The sequence below is a fragment of the Mauremys reevesii genome, linkage group 4, assembly GCF_016161935.1.
Source record: "Mauremys reevesii isolate NIE-2019 linkage group 4, ASM1616193v1, whole genome shotgun sequence".
Classification (NCBI taxonomy): Eukaryota; Metazoa; Chordata; order Testudines; family Geoemydidae; genus Mauremys; species Mauremys reevesii.
The window spans coordinates 31097963-31125818 of NC_052626.1; the positions used below are offsets into that span (position 1 = coordinate 31097963).

Here is a 27856-nt window from a genome sequence, read left to right on the forward strand (position 1 = left end):
GTGACAGTGTATCTCTCTCTCTCACACACACACACACACACACACACACACACCCTCTCTCTCTCTCTCTCTCTCTCTGTTCAGCAGCACAAGCATTCCACATTAATGCTTTGCTTTGTGTCCTGGAGCAGATCAGCACAGCATGCAAGGGCTGTCAGAAATGGTGAATCATAGAATATCAGAGTTGGAAGGGACCTCAGGAGGTCATCTAGTCCAACCCCCTGCTCAAAGCAGGACCAATCCCCAGACAGATTTTTGCCCCAATCTCTAAATGGCCTCCTCAAGGATTGAACTCACAACCCTGGGTTTAGCAGGCCAATGCTCAAACTACTGAGCTGTCCCTCCCCCCCCTTTGAAAGGGGAGGGGTGCATGTCTCCAGGGCAGCAGAGTTCAAAACAATGAGCAGAGCGGTCACTTGAGGTATTATGGAACAGCTCCAGAGACCAATTACAGCGCAGAAAGCAATCAAGTGTTCACACTGGCAATAGCGCGCCGGAGCCTCTGTGCAAATAGCCTTACGATTCTCATCGAGGTGTTTTTTTGCAGCCCCATACTGGAGCCCCCTCCTGAACCCCTCATTTCTGGTCTCATTCCAGATCCTGTACCCCCTCCCGCACCCCAACTCCCTGCCTCAGCCAAGAGCTCCCTCCCACACACTGAACCCCTCAGCACCATCCCCCACCTCCTCCACCCCAAACTCCTCATCCCCGGCTGCACCCGAGAGCCTGCATCCACAGCCAAAACCCCACACCCCAACCCCCTACCCCAGCCCGGTGAAAATGAGTGAGTGAGCGAGGGTGGAATGAGTGGGTGGTGGGGCCTCAGACAAGGGGCAGGCAGGGGCTTGGCTTTGGGGCAGGGGGCATGTGATAAATAAAGGGGGGGAGGGTAGCTCCCTTTGATGGACACCCAGCCAACCAGTTAGCTGTAAAATCCCTCTTGGTAGCTGTTCTTTACTTGCTTTACCTGTAAAGGGTTAAAAAGTCCGCAGTGTAAAGAAAAAAAAGTGAGTACCTGACAAAAAAAGTCAATGGGAAGGCTAGAACTTTTTAAAATGGGAAAAGAAACTTTCCCTTTGTCTGTGGTTGCTCTCTCTGTGCTGCAGAGACACGGATCAGAATGCTATGTAAGGCTTGAACCAGGTATGAAAATTCATCTTCCATACCTAGAAGAAATTATTTGGATAGGGAATGTTTAGTTAGACACAATCAGGTTTATTTTTTATTTTGGCTTGTGGGGATCTCCTCTGTGCTAACCCCAGATGCTTCTGTTTGCTTGTAACCTTTAAGCTGAACCCCCAAGAAAGCTATTTTGGGTGCTTAACGTATTTTCCGGCGTATAAGGTGACTGGGCGTATAAGACGACCCCCTAATTTTCCAGTTAAAACATAGGTTTTGGCCTATACTCGCCGTATAAGACTACCCCCCCTTCCAAGGCAACACCATTTAATAACATCAGATTTGATTTAAATAATTTTAATTAAAATGGTTTTGACTTACCGGTACTTACCAGGAGTCAGAGGGCTCTGGGCTGCCCGCTGCGGCGGGGAGCCCAGAGCCTTTTAAATCCCAGCTGCGGCCGGGAGTCAGAGGGCTCTGGGCTGCCCGCTGCGGCGGGGAGCCCAGAGCCTTTTAAATCCCAGCCGCGGCCGGGAATCAGAGGGCTCTGGGTTGCCCGCTGCGGCGGGGAGCCCAGAGCCTTTTAAATCCCAGCCGCGGCAGGGAGTCAGAGGGCTCTGGGCTGTCCGCTGCGGCGGGGAGCACAGAGCCTTTTAAATCCTAGCTGCGGTTGGGAATCAGAGGGCTCTGAGCTGCCCGCTGTGGCGGGGCGCCCAGAGCCTTTTAAATCCCAGCCGCGGCAGGGAGTCAGAGGGCTCTGGGCTGTCTGCTGCGGCGGGGAGCACAGAGCCTTTTAAATCTCAGCTGCGGCGGGGAGTCAGAGGGCTCTGGGCTGCCCGCTGCGGCGGGGAGCACAGAGCCTTTTAAATCCCAGCCGCGGCCGGGAGTCAGAGGGCTCTGGGCTGCCCGCTGCGGCGGGGAGCCCAGAGCCTTTTAAATCCCAGCCACGGCGGGGAGTCAGAGGGCTCTGGGCTGCCGCTGCGGCGGGAGCCCAGAGCCTTTAAATCCCAGCCGCGGCCGGGAATCAGAGGGCTCTGGGCTGCCCGCTGCGGCGGGGAGCCCAGAGCCTTTTAAATCCCAGCCACGGCGGGGAGTCAGAGGGCTCTGGGCTGCCTGCTGCGGCGGGGAGCCCAGAGCCTTTTAAATCCCAGCTGCGGCCGGGAATCAGAGGGCTCTGGGCTGCCCGCTGCGGCTGGGATTTAAAAGGCTTTGGGCGCCCCGCCACAGCGGGCAGCTCAGAGCCCTCTGATTCCCGGCCGCGGCTGGGATTTAAATGGCTCAGGGCTCCCCGCGGATGCCAGCAGCCCAGAGCCCTTTGAATCCCACTTCCCCCCCATACCTAGGGATGCAGGGCCAGCTCCACCGAACTGCAAAATCAATACAGAACGTCCCTATGCTGATACTGTATGTACCGCGCTGAGCCAATCCCGGCAAGCGGTGTATTAATGCATACAAAGCCTGCTCGGATTGGCTGAGTCAGAGAGGCGGGCTATTACAACCTTTGCCAATCCGAGCAGGCTTTGTATGCATTAATAGATGACACCGCTTGCCGGGATTGGCTCAGCGCGGTACATACAGTATCAGCACAGGGACGTTCTGTATGTAGCCGAAGCTACAGTATGTTTATACCCGGCGTATAAGACGACCCCCGATTTTTGGGGGTTGTTTTTTAGTATAAAATGTCGTCTTATACGCCGGAAAATACGGTAATTTTTGGAATTGCTCTTATCTATCAAAAGCCTAAGTTCCAAATGTATTTTCTTTCTTTTTATTGTTAATAAAATTTACCTTTTTTAAGAACAGGATTGGATTTTTTGGTGTCCTAAGAGGTTTGTGCATAACATAGTGAAAGCATCCTGATTGATTAGTAACTTAGATTGGTTAATAACTGAATCACACAGAGTTTTAATATCATGTGTTGCAAAGAGCCGCAAGAGACCACTTGTGGCTAGTGAGCCTTAGTCTAAGTATCACTGGTCTAGACCATATTTCTCTAGTTTGCTTATGAGAATGTTGTATGAAACTGTTAAAAGCATTACTAAAATCAAGATATATCATGTCTGCAGCTTCCCCCCATCCAGTTGGCCAGTAACCCTGTCAAAGAAGGAAATGAGATTAGTTAGGCATGATTTGTTCTTGACAAATCCATACTTCTTCGAGAGCTGTCCCTGTGAGTGCTCCAGTCCAGGTGATGATGCATCCCTATGCCTTTGGTTAGAGAGTTTTGCAGCAGTGCCCATATAGGGTCAGGCACACATGGTGCCTGCCTCGTGTGCCGTTGGCACTTTATCTAGCTCACATGCGACCTGGACTCCTCAGTTCCTTCTCAACTGTCCCTGGCCTGAGATGGCGCTCAGCAGTCCTGTTGAAAACTTTCGTTTCTACTAGATAAGTTTAGATAAATTAGTGAGTTAGGATAGTTTAGATACATTGTTTCAGTTATTAGAGTTACGTCCCCTACCGGGGGGGAGGACAAGAAGGGGGGAAAGATTTTATTTCTCCATCCCTTAGTACAGTTAGTGTTAGCTTAGGAAAATGCCTGGTTCACCAGGATTTAAAATACGCAGAGAGGCGATGCCTGTGTCAGATGGACACACTCAATGTGTTTTGTTATGTAGGGGAAGCTCACATTCCTCAGAAAAGTGACTACTGTAACAAACTGAAAGCTAGGGCACACAGGGATAGAGACCTGAGACTGAAACTCATTTTGATGGAGAAGTCATTAAGACCAGCCTCTGATCTGGGGCAAGAGCCCTCTTCCTGGTATAAGTCATCAGTCTCTTCACTGTCAAGGTCCTCAAAGACCAAAAAATCTGCAAAAAAAATGGCCATCCTCTTTGTCTCATAAAGAACAGACCAACACAAAATGGTCACCAACTAAATTGCTCTCATTGGTGCTGGCTGCACCACGGCTCAGTACCTATGACACTCTGGGCACCTCCTGCACTGTCTGCGTGGTGGCCACCGCCAGAACCCAGCACTCCGATGCGATGTCTAACGGCTCTAAATTGTCCATCTCCACCACGGTACCGTCGACAGCACTAAAGGAGATGGCACTGACAACCGCTCCTATTTCTGTGCCACAGCCCAATGCTGCTAGTGCAATGGCGCCAACACAAACTGCACCGGCTCCGGCTCAGTACACCACATTCCCAACGCAATTGGCACCTCACTCTTCAGCACTGAGGCTCTCGGCGCCACCCCACTTTATGCACCAGAGTATCTGTTGGGCTCCTCGACCCCAGAGTCCCCTCTCTTGGGCACTGATGTGTCACCGGGGCCAGCGGTACCACAGCAAATAGTTATCTCCAATAGCATCACAGTTCTTGTGTGATGACAATAAGGAGGTTGAAGGCGTATTCTCCCTTCACCATACCTCCCCGATCAGGATTCCTATGGCTACTGGACCACTACGATCACGGTCCACGTATGCGCACAACATGCCACCATGGTACGCTCACCCATGGATGGGACTTCCCTGGTCACTAGCCATACTGGAATCCCTGGGGGCTTACAGAAAGCACTGCAGCAGGTGCCCCAGCCCACGTTGGGAAGACACCAGAGTCCCACCTCCACCCTCAGAGACCGTAGTCACCAAACAAGGGATGAATCCATGGCAGAGCAGGAAGAGGACACTGCTCTTGACACCTCACCAATCAACAACAATTCATCCTCCTCACCGGACGAGGCTATTATGCCTCCACCCCCAACCATCGCTGATGACTTTACTCACTTTAAAGATTTATTCAGACGAGTGAGCTCAAAATTGCTCTAGAGGAAGTGCCAGAAACTCAACGTGAGCTAACAGATATCTTACAAACATCTTCCTCCTCAAAGATAGCATTGCCAATCAATGGGGCTATCATGGAATCTGCCAAGACGGTATGGCAAACTCCAGCCACCATATCTCCAACATGCAAAAGGGAGGACAGAAAATATTACATTCCCTCGAAGGGATTAGAATTTTTATTCACGCACCCACCACCCAGCTCGCTGGTAGTGGAAGCAGCCAGCCAGAGGGGCAAACAGCACTTTTGGTCCACACCCTTCTATAAAGATAGTAAGAGGTTGGACCTGGTTGGCCACAAACTATATTCTTCCACGCTTCAATTCAGCATGACAAATTACACGGCACTACTTGCCAAATACGACCACAGAAACTATGGAAAGTTTATGGACTTTATTAATGAGATTCTAGAGGAAAAGAGGCAACAATTTAAATCATTAGTCTCCGAAGGACAAATGATTGCACGCATGGCTCTACAGGCCTGACTAGACATTGCTGACATGGCCACCATATCTACCGCTACAGCTGTGGTCATGCGACAAGTTTCGTGGTTTAATTCCTCAGCATTCCCACGGGAAATACAAAATATAGTCGAAGATCTCCCCTTCGAGTGAGAAAAATTGTTTGCAGCAAAAAACAGTGAGGTACTGCACACTGTGAAGGACTCGCAGGCAACTGTCTAGTCCCTCTGCATTCATACTCCTGCCACAAAAAGGAGACAATACAGGTATCAACCATATCAGAGGAATAGATAGTATACACACAGCAACACTAGAGGCCTTATGAATAACACCAACAATGACAAAGATCACAGTGGCACCAACCTCCACCACCACCAGCATCTCAACCTCCTTCCTCTAAGCAACAAATGTGAAGGCTTGGCCGAGGGTCTGGAAGACCTCTCCCACATTCCAGTGCCTACATAATCCATCCAGCTATTTGGAAACCGTTTGCTCCCAGTTCCATGGACAAATGGGTCCTAGAAATATCCATACGGGCTACACCCTTCCTTTACTGTCTACCCCCCCTCCCCATCCCTGTTCAGGGACCCCTCTCGTGAACATTTGCTACACCAAGAGGTAGATCATCTACAATTAGGGGCAGTGGAAATTGTTCCTGTGCAACATAGGGGAAGGGGTTTTATTTCCACTACTTTTTAACGCAAAAGAAAAATGTGGGATGGTGATCTATCCTCGATCTCAGGCGACTGAACCAGTTCATAAGAAAGTAACTGTTCAAGATGGTCGCCTTAACAATAATACCAGCGCTGGAGCAGGGGGACTGGCTTTCAGCCCTCGACCTGTGGGATGCTTATTTTCGTGTTACAATACACCCCACCTACAGGCGTTTTCTGAGATTTACGTTGGACACAGACCACTATCGATACAAAATTTTACCTTTTGGCCTGTGAACAGCGCCTTGCGTTTTCTTAAAGATCCTCACAGTAGTAATGGCACACCTGAGAAAACAAGAAATAATAATTTTCCCTTACCTGGACAACTGTCTCTTAAAGTCACACACTCGATCAGACGCCATTTGCTCTATCCAAACGATGATAGATTGCTTCCAGAGTCTCGGTCTATAAATAAATGAAAATAAATCAACAATAGAACCAGCTCAACCGTTAGAATTCATCGGTGCTTACCTCGAGTCAGTGGCCGCAAAAGCATCACTTCCACAAGACAGATTCGACACGATAAAGACACTCATATCCACAGTGTGGTACAGCCCATGCATACCTAAAACTTTTGGGCCACATGGCTGCATGCACATTAGTGGTCAAACATGCGCGCCTGAACATGCGTTGCCTACAAAGAGGGCTAGCAACTGTCTACAGACCAAACACACACAGGTTAAACATATGATTAACGATGCCCCCCAAGGTCAAGGACTTACTAACTGGTGGACTTAACCATACAACCTGTGCTCGGGGATCCCATTTACACAAGATCCTCCATCACTTCTGATCACAACAGATGCTGCCCTCATAAAGTGGGGCGCACACGTGCAGCATTGCACAATTCCTGGATTATGGTCCACAGCCGAGACAAGGCTACACATAAACCTGCTAGACCTTCATTCCATCCGCAATGCCTACCTCCACTTCCTACCATTCATAAGAGACCAAAACATAAGAGTAGTGACCGACAATATCGCTTGCATGTTTTACATAATCAGGCAAGGAAGAGTCCGATTGCACTTGCTATGTACCTGAGACTATGAGACTCTGGAATTGGTGCATCCAGCACAGTATCCACATCTCGGCTTCCTGCCTACCTGGATGCCAGAACACCACAGCAGATGAACCCAGCAGACATTTTCCCCATGACCATAAATGGGAATTAAACAGTGCGATACTGGAAGATATATTCTGAAAATGGGGCCACCCACAAATAGATCTATTCATGACTGCCTGCAACACCAAGTGTCCGAAATTCTGCTCCAGAGCATGTCTGGGAAGGTGATCAAAGGGGGACATGTTCCGGACCACGTGGAACACAGACCTTCTCTATGCATTCCCACCAATACCATTACTACCCAGAATAATACAGAAAATAAGGACTGACAAAGCCAGAGTCATCCTAATAGCCCCCACATGGCCAAGACAAGTGTGGTATCTGTACATAACAAGGATGTCGGCATGTGCCCCAATCACTCTTCTGCTCCAGACGGACCTGTTAACACAACAAGAGGTTGAAATGCAACATCCGAACATAGAGATGCTACACCTGAAAGCATGGCACCTCTATGGTTCTCACATGGCAAACTAAGTTCTGAACAGGTCCAGTGGGTGCTACTCCACAGTAGAAAACATACTACACATAATACCTACCTACAAAAGTGGAAGAGATTTACAGTGTGGTGCCCCACTGACAAACCACTGCAACATCTGCACCTCTTTCATTGATTTTAGACTACCTCCTGGAATTAAAACAATCCAGTCTCTCCATCCATAAAGGTACACTTCCTGGGTATCACTGCCTTTCACCAAAAAAATCTGCGACACTACAATATTTGCTCACCCAATCACCAAGAGATTCCTCAGGGGCATTCAAACCATCTATCCGGATATGAGACCACCCACACAACCCTGGGACTTAAACCCTGAGCAAACTGCTCCCTACTATACCTGTCCATGAAAGTGGTGTTCCTAATAGCGATCACATTCACTAGACATGTGGGAGAAATCAGGGCTCTCATGGCAGATCTTTTTTAAAGATAAAGTCACATTAAGAACCTACCCTAAATTTCTCCCCAAGGTAAACCCGTCCTTCCACGTTAACCAGCCTATACGCCTTCTAGCTTTTTTTCTCAAACCACACGAGAATGCATTTGAAGCTACAATGCGCACCCTAGACGTTAGAAGAGCACTAGCTTTCTATTTGGATAGAACCAACCGATTTAGGGCTTCACCAAAACTATTTATATTCATCGCAGAACAGTCTTAAAGGTACCGTCATATCCACGCAGAAGCTCTCTAGGTGGATCTCTTGATGCATTCACCTGTGCTATCAATTAAAGGCGCACAACCTCCAGTGCGGACCAAGACGCACTCTGCTAGATCCATATCAGTGTCAATAGCATTTCTAATCAACGTTCCCCTTATAGACATATGCAAAGCTGCAACTTGAGCCTCCAAACACACCTTTGCCAAACATGACGCAATAACACAAGGCCCTAAGGAGGATACTTATCACTTATTCTACCAACTCTGAAGCCCCTATCATCCTAAGAGGGCACTGCTCTATAGTCACGTGGAGTGGAGCACTCACAGGGACATCTCTCTCGAAGAGGAGAAGGTTACTCCCATTGTGCAGTACCTGAGGTTCTTTGAGTTCTGTGTCTCTGCAGGTGCTCCACTACCCACCCTCCTCCCCTCTATTTCGGAGTTTAAAACAGACTGTGGTAGAGAAGGAACTGAGGAGTTCAGGTTGAACACGCGCACTAGATGAAGCGCCAGTGGCGCAAGAGGCAGGCACCGCACAAGCGTGACCCATACAGGCACTGCTGTAAAACTCTCCAAGCAAAGGTGCAGGGACGCACCATCACCTGGAGTTAGAGCACTCACCGGGGGACACATCTTGAAAGAACCTCAGTTACTGCACAAGATGAGTAACCATCTCTTACTATTACTTATAACCAGGGATCCTAGAAATCTGTTTGACACAGAAAAACATGAAATTTGTGTTTTTGAAGAGAATATTTAGATTTTACATTCTGTGAAAAAATAAAAACATTTTAACAAACAACTAAATTTTACAGAAAGTACCAGTGTCACTTATTCAGTGTGCACAGCCTCCCACTCTTGTGGTTGATTTATTAATGCATTTAAAATTTACAATGGAACCCGGTTTATCTGATCTAATTGGGACTGGGGCAAGATTGGAGAATCAGAAATTTGGATAATCAGGAGAATTGGTAAAGATCTTTCTATCTGGAGCCCCTGGCCGCTGTCAGCCCCAGGCAGCTGGTGGTTTGGTTAATACAGAGACGGATAATGGAGGGTTGGATAGTCAGTGTTCTATTGTATATCGATAAAAAATTGTGTTTGACTGATACCTATATATATATATCGTGGCTAGGGAAACTAAAGTTCAGTGTTTCAATTGCTGAAAAATGCGGATTTTTATGTTTTTTATCATAGAATTTTGGGGATCCCTGCTTATAACCCTGTTATTTTTAGGTGCTTACAAATTGCATACTTAATAATTTGTTCCAGTTATCTTTCTAGATATCAAAGTTAGGATGAGTGGCCTGTAATTCCCCAGATCGTCTTTGTTCCTCTTTTTAAAGATAGGTACTATGCTTGCCCTTCTGCAGTTCTTTGTGACCTCACCTGTCTTCCATGAGTCCTCAAAGATAATCACTAATAGTTCTGAGATTGCTTCAGCTAGTTCCTTAAATACCCTGGGTGAATTTCATCAGGCCTTGCCAACTTGAATACATCTAATTTACTTAAATATTCTTTATCTTATTCTTCCTCTATTTTGTCTTGTGTTCCTTCCCCCTTGGTGTTAGTGTTAATTGTGTTAAGCATGTGGTCACAATTAACCTTTTTAGTGAAAACTGAAGCAAAATAAGTATTAAATGCCTCCGACTTCTTGGTGTTGTCTGTTGTTAGCTCTTCTTCCTTGCTAAGTAGTGGACCCAGTCTTTCTCTTGCCCCTAATGTATATATTTAGCAACCTCTGGTGTTAAAAACTATGAAAGAGTTAGTGTAAACCAGGCATTGGTGTTTTTGTCACCAAGTCTGTTAGACCAGTGGTTTTCAAACTGCGGGTTGCGACCCAGTACTGGGTCGCGGAATGTAAGGCACTGGGTTGCGGCGGCTCTGGTCAGCACTGCCAACTGGGCCATTAAAGACCCCTCAACAGTGCTGCCTGGCTAAGGCAGGCTAGTTCCTACCTGTTCTGACACTCCGCTGTGTCCCAGAAGCGGCCAGCAGCAGTTCCAGTTTCTAGGCGGGGGGGCCACAGGGCTCCACAAACTGATCAAGCACTGGCTCCGCACTCCCATTGGCTGGGAACTGGCCAATGGGAGCTGCTGGGCGGTACCTCCGAGTGAGAGCCATGTGGGGCTGTTTGTGCACCTCCGCCTAGGAGCCGGACCTGCTGCTGGCCGCTTCTGGGGCACAGCATGGTCCGCGGTGCCAGTACTGGCAAGAAGCCTTAGCATCCCCGCTGCACCGCTGACCGGGAGCCACCTGAGGTAAGCCCGTGCCTCAACCCATGCCCCAAGCCCCAGCCCTGAGCCCCCGCCCAAACCAAGAGCCCCATCCTGCATCCCCGAGCCCTGACCCCCTCCTGCACCTCAACTCCCTGCCCCAGCCCAGAGCCCCCTCCCACACCCTGAGCCCTCATTCCCGGCCCCACTCTGCCCCAGCCCTGAACCCCTCCCACACCCCAAACCCCACTCATCCCCAGCTCTGTTGGGTCACGGGCATCAACAATTTTCTTCAACTGATTCACCAGAAAAAGAGTTTGAAAACCACTGATCTAGACCATCTCTGAACAAGATTAGACAATATGTTGATAAAATCACATGTGCCTGTGTTCTGTAGTAAAGCTGGTGGAGTTGTATGAGTACTGTATCTGTAGAGGGAGAATTTCTGAAAATACCTCTTTTAAATAGTCCCTTGGAGATACTCCTTTAATGTGCCAGACCGGTGAAGAATCCCACTCTTCTTTAAGGGGAGGCCTCAACGTCTCGGACATTGAGCCTCTGGGCTCCAAAATTCCTGCTTCTCGCTGTGAGCACTGTCTAGCAAGTGAATCTGGCACAGATTCCTGTTCAGAGGCTTTGACTCTTGTCAGACCCAATTCACCTCAGCAAGAAAAGATACCAGGCCGTCTTTTCAAAACAGAGTAGGGTTTATTAGTTAGCTTCCTGTTCAGAGACTTTCACCCTCATCAGTGACCAATGCACCTCAGCAAGTATTTGCAGTGACACTAGGCAGTCTTTTCAAAACAGAGTAGGGTTTATTAATCAGCTGGAACACAGCATCAGGAAGTTCTTAGGTTGGCATATAGAGAAGCAAAGGTTAAGACATAGTCCATATGGCTAAAGCCAGGGCTTCACCCAGTCAAGTGCTGAGTTTACATGTTCTGCCTGCTGGAGTTTCCAATTGTTAGGGGTCAGTAGTTCAGTCCTTGGGGTTCCCATTGTCTTTCCCATTCTCCATTGATACGGGTTGGTTTCAGTCAGTCCTTAAGACCCATTCATCTCACCCCAGACAGTTATGTGATCCAAACACCTCATGTCTCCTGCTCTTCCTGAGGAGTATTTAACCCTTCTGCACCCACTGCGTAGCAATCTCTAGTCAAGAAAGTCACTGTCATTCATATCGTTAATACAAATATAATAGAAAAGTCCCACTTCATCACAACCCTCTTTAAGTTTAGTTACCTTGCCATTCCATCTATTGGACAGAACATGCTGTTAGACTATCACAGGTTTTTCTCAACTTGTGGGTTATGATCCAAAATTGGGTTGCCAGAATGTGTCAAAAGATCACATGGGATGGTGGGGTGGAAGTTGGGTCAATCCGTGGGGCTGGGGTGATTGCAGAGTGTGCTGTGCAGAGACCTCACAATGGTGCTTAACTTACTGGTCTGGACATTGCAACTTGTGCACCGGGTCACTTTACTTCTCAGGTTTGGCCCAGCTTCCCCTCCATTGCAATGAGAATGGGGGCAACCAGGCCAAATTTGAGCGAGTGGCACCACAACCCCATGTGCCAGGTCTCAATGCCACACACAAATTTGGCCCAGCTGGCTGCCAGGCTGAGCCTGAGCAGTGTTGTGACCCCCGAGGTTACTACAGGAGCCAAGCCCAGCCAGCCCTGCAGATCAAGAGCCACCACTATTGTACAGACAGAGTACTTATTTGGTACTTAAGTTAATGTGTGTTTATCTGGGGTAAGTAATATATAGTAAGTCAGATGTTTTTTGTACTAAAGCTATTTACTAGGTCGCAACAGGTCATCAAAGTTTACAAATGTGTCATGAGCCCAGAAAGGACTATGATATGTCTCACCTGTTCATCTATACAGGTCCCAAACCAAGTATGTCAGTAGATATGATGAGATGAGAAAGGGAAAAATTATTAATGTTACATATAGAATTCAGTGTTAAATGCTTATAAGTTAGCTCACTGTTGAAAGCCTCAGATTTCTGATGCATGAAACATTGATGTATTTAAACTAACAGTAATTTCCAGTTTGTAGTTTCAAGTTTTGTAAACAACTTTGTCATGGAGATAACTGTCATGTTATGCTGAAGCTAACCCAGAAAAAAATTCTTGGTTGAAACAAAGTAGTTTTTTTGTGATGAATAACAAAAAGTAGTTACAAAATCTGCTATAATATAATCTCTGTAAAATCAGCTTTTTCTGCCTTTTTATTTAAGATTCTGTTCTTATCAGGCAAGTCTTCAGTGAAAAACACAATGTGTCTGAATGTGAGGGGAGTTAATTGTTCATTCAGACATTCAGATAAGATGATCTGTCAAGAACAGTTTGTTTTGGTTGTCTGAGGCTCCCTATGCCATGTTACATGTACTGAATTTTGTCTGAAGTTCAGACTTTCAAATGGAATACTAATGTGAAGTTTATATATTTAAAAGGTCATTCACTATAAAACTGTCACTAAACTGTATTTAAAATTGAACGAAGCTTTCCTGTTTAAATTAATTTTAGTAATAATTTTTTGTGATCTTTATAGTTGCATATAGTACAAAACTCTCCAAAAAGATTAAAGATCAGTGTGTAGTGGCAGCTTTAAATAAATAAATAAACAACCCTAACACAATGTTAGGAACCATTAGGAAAGAGATGGATAATAAGACAGAAAATATCATAATGCCATTCTATAAGTCCATGGAATGCCAACACCTTGAATATTGTGTGCAGTTCTGATCACCCTATCTCCAAAAAGAAAATTAGAATTAGAAAAGGTAGAGAGAAGGACAACAAAAATGATTAAGGATGTGGAACAGTCTCCATATGAGAGTGGGGGAGAGAAAAAAAGACTGGGATTGTTCAACTTAGAAAAGAGATGGTGAAGGGGTGACGATAGAGATCTATAAAATCATGAATGGGGTGGAGAAAGTGAATAGGGAAATGGTATTTACCCCTTCACAATACAGTGGAGTCACATCATAGGCGCATTTAACTTACACGATTTTAACTATACACGTTCAGCAAAACAAAACATAAAAGAGAAAAATAACAATTTAAATACTATACCTGTAGTGTGGGCGATTCCGCCCGCCAGTCCACTCAATGAGCGTTTGACTATTCGCGATTTTCGCCTTACGCGCTGACTTCAGAACCTAACCTCAGCGTAAAATGCGACTCCTCTGTAACACAAGAACGAGGGGGTCACCCATTTAAATTAATAAGCAGCAAGTTTAAAACAAACATAAGGAAGTACTTCTGCACACAGTGCAGAGTTAACTCATGGAACTCATTGCTAGGGGATGTTGTGAAGGCCAAAACTATAACTGTGTTTCAAAAAGAATTAGATAAGCACATGGAGCATAAGTCTTTCAATGGCTATTAGACAAGATGGTCAGAGATGCCACCCCATCCTCCAGGTGTCTTTAAATCTCTGACTACCAGAAACTGGGACTGGACAAAAGGGGTGGATCACTCATCATTGCCCTGTTCTGTTCATTCCTCTGAAGCATTTGGCATTGGCTGCTGTCAGAAAACTGGATACTGAGCTAGATGGACAATTGGTCTGACCCAGTATAGCCATTCTAAAGGTCAAAATTAATTGGATATTGAACACTTGTGTGTTTACTAGTTTGAAGCTGAAGTTCTGTCTTAACTCATCCTGTTATGTAGACTTCAGGTATATTTTTAGCTCCTGTACTGTAGTCCTTTAACAGTAGCTAATGTAGGCCTTATTCTTATTTTTATCTGCACAAAGTGGGAAGTTTCAGGTCTTGCGTGTGCTGCAATACAACACAGCAAGGCAAGCTGAAAGCAGCATGGTAGCATTAAGTCAGAGAAAGAACACTATTTAACAAAACGTTTATTGTATTTAATTTCCTTTCACCCATCCAGAAATCAGGGCTCTCTCAGCTTTTGGGGCAGTGATTCCAAATGGTTTGAACCCCCGTTACCCTCTGGTGGTTTTTTGGGTATTGTGTTGAACTATGTTGAGTTAAGTATCTGAGATGCTGCAACTGAGGTTGTAGTGGTCTTATGCAATTAACTGAAAAGTCTCTTTAGCTATTACATTAGAAGTAGTTCCTCTAACATTAGTTTAGCTCCAGTTTAATTGGCACGTTTAGATGATATTAAGTTCATATTGTCAACAGAATAAATGTTTTGTTTTATAAATAAAATATTTTGGCTACCTCTATTTCAAAATATCTCAATATTCTGTTTTATATGCTGCTAGCAGAGTTAGTTATTTACATTTAAATCTATAGTTCTAGTTGAAGAAAGCACCTGAAATTGGTTAAAATTGGTGGCATTAGCCAGTGTGTAACTGAAAACATTTAAATTCATTCACATCAGAGGTTTTTTAGGGGAAAGTAATTAGCATGTGGGCTGACTAAATGGTGGTCCAGATTGCCTCACGGTAAGATTAGAAACTGTTGAATTAATAAACCTCCCCAGTCAGAGTTTGTCATGGAAGCAGTGCAGTGTGTGTGATGTCAGTGTGCGTGATGTCAGTCATGAGCTGGTAACAATGGACTGAATTTTGGAGAAACTAAGAGATTAATTAGGAGCCCAGGGCTGCAAAAAAGGCAATGTTAAAGGACCTTGCTCATCTTACTTTATATAGTAATACCGTTCTCCTACAACTTCTGTTAACAAGCTATATCAAAATACATTCCATTTTCTACTCTTTAAAATTAAAACATTTTAAATTCCTATTCCAAAGTGTTTGTAAATGTACAAACTAGAGGGGATGCCATAGCAGTCAAGGCTTAAACCTAGGAATACATGGGTGTTCTGGAGCCAGGAGTTTAAATCCTAAGAGTTAACTCAGTCCATCTTTATTCTAAATTAGATAAAGTAAATCCCACGCAGTTGGATATCTGTAGGTCTTGTCTTGTCTTCTTGGTCATTTAAGTTAATTTGATCTTTTTTTCAGAAGAGTAGGTATTAAATCTGAAATGAAATAAACTGCAAGAAGGAAAGATACAAAGTACTTGCTGAAAAAACCTTGGAAAAAGAATAGGCAGCAGAAACTCTTAAGGTCACCTACTGAAAATGAAAGGGAGGCTCTCATTCTTTCCTGTGTGGACTTTTTTTGGATAGTGATTAGCTGTGTAGTTGCGAACATCATTTTCAGAGCTCTTCAGCAACCATGTATGAGTAATGTGAATTGTATTTTTATCAGGGTGGATTTGATTTAAATCATTAGTCAGGAAGACTTGATTTAATCATGGATTTCTACATAAAAGTGCATTCTTGTTGGTTGTTATAACCTTAATACATATTCTTCACAACTCAGAGATAGATGTAGGTTTCATTTTTAGAAGGTACACATTATACATTTGTAAAGGGATTTATTTTGAAAACTTTTCAGATTAGTTTTACAGCTATATCAGACAATAAATGATTGTTTGGTTATTTCATGTACCAAAGGTAATTGAAGCAGATATTTATGAAGTCATTGGGAGTTGAACTATCTCCAATTCAACAGGTTAATCATTAATATTTGGGGGATTTTCTTGCCAGGCTGTATTAGGAGGAGGACATCACCAGACAGACATTTAAAATGTTTTATTTAATTAAAACAGCAACGTTATACTGGATTTTTTTTCTTCAACAGCAAACACATCATATTTAACAAAGCAAGCATATCAATTTTTGAATTTAGTTAAACATTCAAGTTTTTTAAAATCAGGTTTGTTTTTGTTAAAATTGTTTTTAACTAAAATAGTTCAATGAAATATTTAAAAAAAAACAAAAACAAAAATTAAATCGACTATGTCAACCAGGTCAACATGAAAAACTTAGAATATTGGCTTCTGCAGCTAACTCAATCGTCTTCACCTTCATTTTCCTGTTTGTTTATAATCTGGAGAAGAAAAAACAAGCTTTCCTGCTTTTTCAGGTCCCAAACGATTTCTCAATTTGGAATGAATTAGTCCAAAGGAAGAAAATATTCTTTCTACACCGGCAAAAGAAGCTACTGCTGTTAAGTGAGATTATCACTTCAACAGTCTCTGAATCCAAGTGCTTAAGTGACTTCCACCAGTTCACTGGTGTGACTCTCTTTAAAACATCATCAGCAAACATATCTTTCTTGAATGGGTCACCCTTAGCTCTGAAGTTTATTATAGTTGGCATTATGGTGGGATGATTGCTGGACATCCATGTCATAGCCAACTCCTCTTCTTCAGCAGTACCCTGGTACTGAGTATTGAGAATATTTGCAAGAAAATGAGCTGAAGATCGTGTTTGTCCCATTTGTTTTTTTAATGCTTGTAATTTAACTGTCATTGCATATTTCTCTTTTTAAGATCTCACTCAGTTCCTTCCAAATTTCAACAGTGTCAGCAATAAAACAGCTATTTCCCTGCATTTTGTTCAAGGCTACAGAAATAGGCTTCAGAGTACTCAGCATATGTTAAACATTTCTCTTAAGCTCGATGTTGAGAACTTTGGCTGTGACAGTGCCATCTATTTTTTCACAATTTTGTTCACAAACTGTCATCAGATTAGGCCAGTTCTTGATATAGTGCTCAAAAAAATCTACCACTGAGTTCCATCACACGTCTTGTGGGAGAGTTAGCTTGGTTCTTTTCACTTTTTTTAAGAGCAGCTGCTGCAAAGTGGTTGTTAGGGAAATATTTTGCAATTTCAACATTAGCCTTTATTTCTGGAACACCGATATTTTTGGCTAGGAGGTGCATCAAATAAGCACTGCAACCGTATGTTATTAGCTTGGGACTCTCTTCTAAATAATTTCTTCTCCTCTTGGATACATTTGCAGTATTGTCTGTGACCAAGCTGCGTACTAGACATTTGAATTTTTTTTCCACGGTTTGTTATTGGTTTTACTGCTACTTCTTGAAAGTATTCTGCTGTGTGTGCATTTCCTGGTGTATCAATTGTTTCTGTAAGGAAGACATTCCCTTCTTCTGTTGTCACACAAGCACATACAACAAGAACATTGTGGACATTGCTCCATCCATCAGTACTCAGGTTAACAATTTTATCCTCTAGACCTTTTGCACACTGCTCAATTTCTCTTTCATACACTTGATCCAGCAATTTGCCTGTGACATTTGATCTGTTGGGTGGACTATATCCTGGTCTTAATGACTGAACAATGTTAATAAAGTGTGGGTTCTCAATCGTACGGAAAGGAAAGTTTGTTGCATAAACAAACCGGGCAATTTTTTTGCCAATTACCTCTTTTTGTAATCTGCTGGTTCTTATCACAAACTTATCTATGGTTGTTTTTGGATAATGGAGGTTTTTTTCTTCTTTTTGCTACAGGTGATATACTGTGGCTATGTGACATGCATGATGTGACAAACGCTATCATTGGCAGTTAACTCTGAAACTACAGAAAATGATGATGATCTTGAAGGTAGATAGTCTTCAGAATCTTGTATGTTCAGGATGGATTCTCCTAAACAAAATAAGTCAATGCAGTTATTTAATTATTATTACCATACTGCTCATTTAGTTTACTCACTGAATTCACTTTTTGGGGTAGGTAAGGGTTAAGTAAAAACCTGGGTAACCACTAGCATGATATTAGGGAGGAAGGCACAGGCAGGCACTGTCTCTTTGCTTGGTAGATAAAGTGCTATCCCTTCCCTTCTGCTTGTTAGGGATAGATAAGCGTTGCAGCTGCATTAGGAATGTGGTTGTCTAAAGAATACCCTTTGTGTTAAGAAGTGTTATCTCCCCCCTCCCTTCCTTTCCCAACTACATAAATGGGCTTGGGCTCATGGCCCCTTCTTCCCTTCCCTGTGAATTGCTGATTAAGGGAATTTGTGGCTGCAATTACTGCAAAGAAATGTATCTTCAAGGTAAAAAGGTCTGTAGAATATGCTTAATGTTTTAAACAGTAAACAGGGGTGGGGATTATTATATTCAGTATATGGACGTTCATATTACTAAATAAGGGTTTTGGGGGTGTTGTAGTAAATGTACGTATTTACATATTAACTTAGATAAAAGAGAGAAACTGCTGAGCTTCAGTTCATCTGCAAATTTGACACCATCAGCTCAGGATTAAACAAAGACTGAGAATGGCTTGCCAACTACAGAACCAGTTTCTCCTCCCTTGGTTTTCACACCTCAACTGCTAGAACAGGGCCTCATCCTCCCTGATTGAACTAACCTCGTTATCTCTAGCTTGCTTCTTGCTTGCATATATATACCTGCCCCTGGAATTTCCAGTACTTGCATCCGAAGAAGTGAGTATTCACCCACGAAAGCTCATGCTGCAAAACGTCTGTTAGTCTATAAGGTGCCACAGGATTCTTTGCTGCTTTTTTAGATAAAAGAGTGTTATGTGCTTACTCGACAGTTGGGTCGAGGGGAACAAGTACCACAATAAAGAAGTACATCTACTGAATCTGCCTGCTCATTCTCTAACACTATTGACACTCATCTGACGAAGTGGGTATTCACCCATGAAAGCTCATGCTCCAATACATCTGTTAGTCTATAAGGTGCCACAGGACTCTTTGCTGCTATTATTGACACTCAGTACTGCTTTAAAGGTGAAATTGTAAAAGGAAGACCTGCCTGTTTCAGCTATTTATTTTTTATCACAACTGCATCTAAAATGAGTAACAATTATATTTTTTGCTCAAACATGAGAATTCAAGAATAGTCCAGAAGGAAGACAGGCAGTCCTTGAGAAAGAAGTATGAAATAAAAAAGTTTACCAACCTGAAGCTCCTGCATGTTCAGACATGTTCCTTTCATCATTTTCAGTGCAGCTTCCTCCTGAGAAGGAACACTTCTCATGAAGTTATTTCATTTGGGCATCCAAGCCTTGCATTTCTTTGTTGCATGCTTGCATGTCTTACGCACAGGTAGAGGAACTTCATTAGAATATTCCCAAACTGGGTCTCTTTTATGGCCTGCTGGCATCATAGGTTTTCCCTTCTAGTGAGAGAATGGGATGGTTGATCTCAAATCAATGAAGGCTACACTCAAAAAGACCTCAAGTCTTCTGCAATATGCTGCTCAAACAGTTTCACTTTTGTTTCTACTGCCTGTCCCTCCCTTCTCACCTTTATCTCCAGACTTCTCCTTGTCCAGATCTTATTCCGCCCCCAACAATCTTCTGTTAATTTGAACTTTTTTAAACTTTTCACTTTTAGAGAGAGGTAAGGGATTGACTCTGTGTACACAAATTTGCAGAGGGATAACAGGGTTGAGGTCTGTTATTTCTCACCTCTATATGTTATTTATTTATTTAAAACCATTTTTGCTGTTAACAAGCATGTTATCTCTGGAGACACAAATCTACAGTTTGAGAACTGCAAAACTAAGCATCACTGATGGTATCTTCTAGACCAGGGGTCGGCAACCTATGGCACGCGTGCCGATTTTTAGTGCCACAACATTTTAATTTAATTTTAAATGAAGCTTCGTAAACATTTTGAAAACCTTGTTTATTTTACAATACAACTATAGTTTAGTTATATAATATATAGACTTATAGAGAGAGACCTTCTAAAAAATATTAACATGTATTACCAGCACGCAAAACCTTAAATTAAAGTGAATAAATGAAAACTCGGCACACCACTTCTGAAAGGTTGCCGACCCCTGTTCTAGACTGAGCCCCATTGGGTAGGTAGAAAGATTAACCTAAATAATCTATACAGAAACCCCTGGAAGCCCATAAGATTGGGTCCCTAATCCATGAACTATTGCAACTCATTTAGAAAACTTCTCTTAAACATTACATGAATATATTATCTCATACTATAGAATTAGAATTTATAATCCCTATTCCATCATGAGCTATCTTTGAGCTATAATGTATCTTAATTAAAACTATCTCTCGATAGGTTTTTCCTCAAAAAGCATTTTATCAAAAAAATCCAATTTAATTTAAAAATCCAATTTTTTTAAAATCATTAATTTTTATCCACCCTGATTTTTAGCCTTTTTGTGAAGAAGAGGTGGAAACACTAAGTTAATTTTAGGTTTTTAGTTGAGTTTGTGTTGTATTAAATGATTATTTTAATTGTCTATGCTCTAGTAGTTTGTGTATGGTAGACAGATGGGATCTGACATTGTTGGGCTTGTTTCTCTTGGTAACCTTTCTCCATTCTATTTTGATGCTATTGTTTATTGGGGAGATGGGGGACTTTGAAGATACCTTCCTCTTCCCAAAGTGTATAATGGTTTGTTAGCTGAATCAGGATATGTAGTACTCCACTCATTCATTGTTCCTCTCACCCACCCGTATATATATGGCGGGTGGGGTTTGAACATTTTCTTCCATGTTTAGTGGTGTATTGTCAGCATTATAGCCATATTCCTTAAGTTCCTCCTCTGCTGGTTTTGAAATCACATTTTCCTTTGAAATCAGACCACTGGGAAGTGGATACCTGTTTGGATGTACCTGGTGTACAAAGCAGCAATGAAATGAGTCCTTTTACTCTGAAGTTTATATAAGATTGTGAACTGCATGTTCTTCGTGGGCCTCTGTATGTTCCCATTCTGGGATAGAGTGCTACCTGGAGCCTCAAGGTACAAGGAGGCATTCTTTGCAGGAGTGGATATACAGAGGCACCGCTCAAGGATGTGCAGTTACTGATAAGTACTCTGCCTCTCTGGCATTTGGAGGGCTTACATAGTTAGTTCTTTCTTCTTGTTATAACTGCAACCATATTTCAGGTGATGTGTATGTAGTATGCTTACACTTATCTCTTACTCCCCCCCCAAAGTATTATATTGCCAGGAGGCAGTGTACTTAATGTACATAATTATTTGAAGAACGTTAATGACATAAAGAGGATCTGGTAAACAATTTCAAAAATACTGTGAGGCAAGGGGGAAAAGGGAGTTTCCTCTTCCATTCTATTTTTTCCATATGATGGCCAGATAATGTGTATAGGGGTTGCCAATAAAAGGCCAACATATGCTAATAGTTAACCACAGTTATTTTCTATTGTATTATTTAACATTTCTATTAAGAGAAAACTGTGATATCTTTTGGCAAATATTGACTTTATAATGTCCAAAGAACAGCTTCAGAATGGAACATGACTACATTTACTCCAGCATTTGGGTGTTATGGTAATTTTTCCTTTCAAATATTTGTCTAAATCCATTCAGGAGAGTATCAAGCCTAATTACTGTTGTTTTCCTGCTAGTCACCACAGTTAATGCTGTGTAGTTAACAATTTTCTACATCAAGAAATTCCACTCTTGCTCTTCTAAAGACCTCATCTTAAGTTTATGCTCCCTTGTTCTTGTATTTACTCCAGCTCATACAATGCTTCCTTCTTTCTCTTTTACAATGAATATGCTGCTTACCTCAGTGAATTTCCATATGCGGAGGGCAGGGACAAGTAACAACAGAGATCTATTTATATAAATTTATGACTAAAAGATTGCAGCTTTGTTAAATAACTTAACAAGATAACATCTAAAGCAGTGTTATTTATAGTTTTGAAGACTGAGCTTGCACTTCAGGAAAATGAAACCACATGGTTCTCTGCTAATGTCTCCTGCCATTTGCTTTTAAATGTCTACACATCTTAATTTATATATTTTTCTTTTCTCCTCTTCTCCCTCATCCTTCCAACTAGTCCTTCACTCACCCCTAGGGAGGTGTGCCCATGCTTTGGTACGTGCTAATTTATCATCTTGATAATCATATTACATGCTTTGATGAGCAGTAAAATGTTTTAAATGTCAACATTGAGCATGTCTCCATAGTGCACTAATGTGCATCAGCTGAGGTATAAATTCTAGTGCACACCACCATGTCATGCACTAACTGTCCATGTGGACCCTGCTGGCATGTGCTAAAAGTACCTTGCACTAGATTCTTTGTAGACAAGCTAACAGTTAACTACCATTATTAGCATCTGAGATAACAGGATAGGACAATTCACACCACTCAAACTGTTATTTCAGGCTCTCTGCAGGTTTAGGCATATCTTTGTAATGTGTTTCCAGGTTTTCTGTGCAACCATAACAGCTGGAGACTTTTTTTTTATGAAAGAGAACAATTGAGCGGGCTCTATTCCCCCCCACAGTGTAGCTGCCAAACTTTGTTCTGCTCCATTTGGGACATTTAATGCAAACTGGGTATATTTGCAAATAATTTGAATACAACTCTAAACATAAGATAATGATCAACACACCCTTCCACAAGCAGTGGCGAGGGTGGGATGTGGAGCTGAACAAAACTTGACAGCTCTAGCTCGGCAAGGTACTTGGTGGGTGGGGATTCTGAGTGGATAGCTTACAATTAGGAGGGGCATGGGGTTTCTCAGGATGTAGGTGGGTGCTGCAGCTGCTTGGGCATAGGGAACTCCTTGTGGGATAGAAATTGTTATGGGCTCTGGGCATAGATAGGTGTTGGGGCCAGGGGGTTCTGGGGAGCAGGGGGATCCTGGGTGAGTAGGTGGGTGTTGGGAGCTCCTGGAGGTACAGAGAGCTAGAGGAAGTGGGGGCAATGGTTCCTTTGTTAGGAGGATTAGCAGGTGTGTTTATACCTTCCTGTGTGTGGTGCCGCGTGCTTTGGGAAAATATTAATGTAAAGACAGCATGTTCTGGTAGCAGTAGTAATGTCAGCATATAAGGCATTGGGACTGTACAGTGCCAGTCCCCTCATGGGGATAGCTAGCTGCCAGTCTTCTTCAGGCCTGCTCTACAATCCAGCTTCTATGCATGGTGCACTTAGCTGCATTTTCTCCAAAGAATGACTGTTTGTTTTTCTCTTAGAGCAGCAATGTGAGTTAGGTAATATCTTTTATTGGACCACTTCTGTTGGTAAGCGAGAGACAAGCTTTTGCGCTTACACAGAACTCCTCTTCCATTCTTTTTCCTCTTTTTCTCTTGTCTGTTCCTGTTGTCCCTCTGTACTGTCTCTCTCACAGCAATAAATATTGATCTTTCTAATGATATATTTCAAACTGGCATTTGGTGTGCTGCCAAATCTACTTATTCATTAATATCTCCTAGCTGTTTTTTGTCCCTGGTCTGAATCTTGTGTTTTATTATAGTATATTCTCTCTTCCTATGTTTTGTCTTTGCTTTTTAACTTTTCTTTGCAGCGAGTTGTAAAACCACCCATTTGCTTATACTGCTAAGCCTGTTGAAGTCCTTTTAAATTTTGTCATCCTTCATATTGGCTTGGCCCACCCAGTTTAATATCCTTAACAATGTTATTCCTTGTATTGCATGGTCTTGCTTCTAGGTTCTTATTAATGTATAATATAAATAAAATAGGTTCTGCGCCTGATGCTTGTATTATTCCAATAAATGTCTCCTCACCCCCCAGCTTCTTCTACACACAAGCATCTTCAGTTTCAGAATTCTCTTTAAGTAGCTCACCTCATGTATAACATTTTCTGAACATGTAGATTAATCTCTGCACAATACTGTATCGTATCATTCCTAAAGTAAGTCATGCCCATGCCTTCCCCTTGCTGACTTATTATTTTCTCAATAAAACAGTGTGAGGCACGTTCAGTATAATTTCCCTTTTGTGAATCCATGCTGACTCTGCTTGTCTATCTTAGTGTCCTCTTAATCTGTCCCTGGTCAATGCTGTCTCTAACTAGTTTTCCTAGATTCCTTTCTAAAAGACAAAACTTTCAATCCATTCTGCTTCCTGAAGCACTGATTATGTATGTGAATATATGCATGTTGGTAGCAACCCCTATAGTTAGATTGCCTTACTTTTGTCGAGGAGATCTAACATCTCTATTGTTTGCTGTAGTGTTTGAACTTTGACGGGACACATTTATAGTAACATACATTTCTGTGTAAAAATTGAATCACCATTTGTGATTGCTGGGTCACTCTTGCTGTCTGTCCCTGTGGATGACTTCTCTAAGACCAGCAGTAAATGTTCTCTGGAAGGCCCCTTCTCTGGATCTTGTTCCCTGTGACTGTTCACCAGAGCTAAATTTTGAAAAGTTTGGGTTCAGTACATATTTGGTCAGGCTTTTAAATTAACTAACAGGGTTGTTGTTGCAGAAGGGCATAGAGGTATTTTAGAGTTTTTAAATTGGTAGACTTATTTTTGTTAATTTTTATTATGAGGCATGCATGGGCAGATGGGAATGGAGTTGTTAAAGAAAATAGCTGTAAAACTTCACATTGGTTGTGTGTACTGTGAAAGTGATGAATCATAATCTGAATAATAACTGCACAATTTCTGCAGCATCGTCTCCCAATTAATCCTTGAAAAAGTTATGTTCTTCTTCGAGTGCTTGCTCATATAGATTCCAATTAGGTGTGCACGCGCCGCGTGCACGTTCATCGGAAGATTTTTACCCTAGCAACACTCGGTGGGTCGGCTGGGCGCCCCCTGGAGTGGCGCCGCTATGGCACCGGATATATACCCCTGCCAACCCATCCGCCCCTCAGTTCCTTCTTACCGCCCGTGTCGGTCATTGGAACAGTGGAGTACGGCTTAGCTGACCTCCACTTCCCTAGCTACTCGTAGTTCTCTCGTTAATTCTTGCATATATAGTTCAGATTTATATAGTTGTAGTTAACTTTATTCGTTTATAGTATAGTTAATGTATATAGTTCAGAGGGGTTTGGGGATTATCCCCTTCCCCGCACCCGGTGCCGGGGCCTATGCCCGGTTCACCGGGTTTCAAACTGTGCTCGGCCTGCCACAAGCTGATGCCGACAGGAGATCCCCACCAGTGATTTTGTTCTAAAGTGCCTTACACATTTATGGTGCTTTACAAGTGGGTAGTGGAAAAGTATGCTATCATAAACGCATCTTGAGTAAACGGGGTAAATGAGCCAGTGAACTCAGGAAAGGAGAGGTTATATTGGGTTTAATCAATTCAAAATATTTTTTTAAAATACACTAGGGATGTAAGTTATCTTTTTCATGTAAATTTTGACTGCTGTAGAGTTTCCTGTCTTATGAATAATATTTTTACTTATCCAGAAAAAAATATACACATATAGTAGGGCAGCTCTACTCCAGTAAAACTTAGTTAAAATGCAATTGTGGGTATTAAAGGTTGGTGTTGATCTGACCAATTATAGCAGAGCATTCTCAACCAGCAAAGTGTCTGTATAGGGCTTGCTTAGAAAAGGAGAAAGAACGGCTGTTTATAAACTTGTTCTAAACACCCTTGCTATCTTAGTGTTGGATTTCATGTCCTCACTGAGTCCTGGGCATGTATGAGTGTGTGTGGAGCTATGGGGAGGGTGTTGGCATTCGGAACTGGAAAGAAAATGCTGCTGGAGTAAATTGTTTGAAAAGCTAATTTCATTATTTACTTAATTTAATTAGTAATTTTACATTTTACCTCTTTTTAGTAAGGACATTTCAGACACCAAAATCTTAAAGGATTGCAAATTCAGCATTAGGAAGTTTGACAAAGCAGTGTAGAAACATTGCAAAAAAATCTAATCCCAGTCCTGACATTGTGCTAGAGTGTTGTGTGTTACAATTCTTTAAACTAGCTGGAGTGTTAAGTAACTTTTAATGCAGTTTAATCTCACATCATCGAGCTCTCTGGGTCACAGATGCTGTAATGTGATATACATTATTACTTATACAGGAATAGAATTGACTGAACCAGTCGGCATGTGAGGGTGCTACACCATTACTGATAAAGAGCTATGCACTTTTTTCACAGTTATGCAAGTCCCTGCACTGTCTGTGGCTGGCTGATTTGCATAATGAATATACAGTTATTTCTCAGCTTTATAGTATGTGGATTCCTCTACTCTTATTGGCTGACAGCCGTTATCTAGTGTGGGGATTTGTTTGATCACTACGTAGTTATTTCTCAGTAACTGCACAGTAAATGTGCAAATGTTTCTCCAGCTACTATAATCCTGGTACTCTGATTGGCTCATATATTCAGAAGTCTTAAGATGCTTGCCTGCAACATAGATGCTGCCTCAGTCTCTTCTCCCACTTCACCTGATGCAGAAAACAACCCCCTCCCCACATACACACACACATACCGCTCCAAAAGAAAACAGGACTTTTAAATTCTTCTGGTAAATCTTATTGTTTGATTTTGGTTAAAGTTTTTGAAACCATTTGGTTTCTTTCCCTGCTTTCTCTTGTCCCTTCCTCTCTTCCCATGGCAGCGAGGCTCTATTCCCAGAACAATTAATATATTCATGTGTGTGTTTATATTGGGGTTTATCCCAGCCATGCCCTCTTAATTAAATTTTGAAACACAATCTAAACAAAATAGATTGTGGGTATTCTGGAGGACAGAGCCTTGCATACCTGTAATGAGGGAAGAAAAGTTGAGAAAGCAAAGATGGAGAGAATGAGGAAGGAGGGACCAAAAGGGGTTAACTTTTATTAAAGCAATTTGTCTTTCATAAATCTTTTGTTTTATAGTTTCTGCTCCTTCTGTGTAGCATATGAATATTTCATTTAATGTAGGTATAATGGTAACCTGTGGATGTGCCCTAGTAACTTGTTAATAGTAGATAGGCACTCAGTTATAAGTGTTGAGTAGAATAGAAATACCTGGGTTACCTTGAATGTTGTGTATGACCATAGTTGTAAAATCATATCTATTGGATATGAAAAAGTACTGAGTTAATCTAGTCCATACCTGGCCTTTGCAGGATTGTTTCAAATGCTTTGTCTAGTTTAGTTTTAAATTTAATGCTTTCAGACTCCCACCACTTCTTTAGGGATACTGTTCCTAACATGTGGCTATTAAGGAGTGTTTCCTGATATCCAATCACTTTTTTTTTCTTTTCTCAATGATGATAGATTACTCCTCTTTCTGTCTCTTATGACCACTCAGAACAGTTTCTCTCTCACTCTTCAATGCTTACATTCTTAATACACTTGTAAATATTTCTCATCTCTTCTCTTTTTCCTACCCAAGTGTTGTTTAGCCTAGACACACATTTTTAGTTCTTTTAATAGTTCTTCAAAAGTTAGTCTCTCTGGCCCCTTAATAATTTTCCTTTTCTTCAGATACATAGAATCTTTATTGTATTGATCTCTCCAAGACTGAACTGGTCTTTAGTCTTGTCAAATCTCACCAAGAACATAGAATCTTAGGGCTAGTCTACACTTACCAGCCGGGTCGACGCGGTGAGTTCGACTTCTCGGAGTTCGAACTATCGTGTCTAATGTGGACACGATAGTTCGAACTCCGGAAGCGCCGCGGTCGACTCCGGTACTCCACCACTGCAAACGGCGGTGGCGGAGTCGACCTTGGAGCCGCGGACTTCGATTCCGCGGCGTCTGGACGGGTGAGTAGTTCGAACTAGGGTACTTCGAATTCAGCTACGCTA

General features: G+C 42.5%; 1 protein-coding gene and 1 long non-coding RNA gene across 7 annotated transcripts in view; one reads left to right on the forward strand and one right to left on the reverse strand.

Moving 5' to 3' along the window:
- The window catches only part of TTC7B (tetratricopeptide repeat domain 7B), a 310511-nt gene that overhangs the window by 83734 nt on the left and 198921 nt on the right, over window positions 1-27856 (forward strand). The window lies entirely within an intron of this gene.
- LOC120404886 lies at window positions 11293-15008 on the reverse strand. Its single transcript, XR_005598234.1, has 3 exons — window positions 14867-15008; window positions 13652-13764; window positions 11293-11722 (listed from the first exon to the last, which is right to left on the reverse strand). It is a non-coding gene; the product is annotated as an uncharacterized LOC120404886 (long non-coding RNA).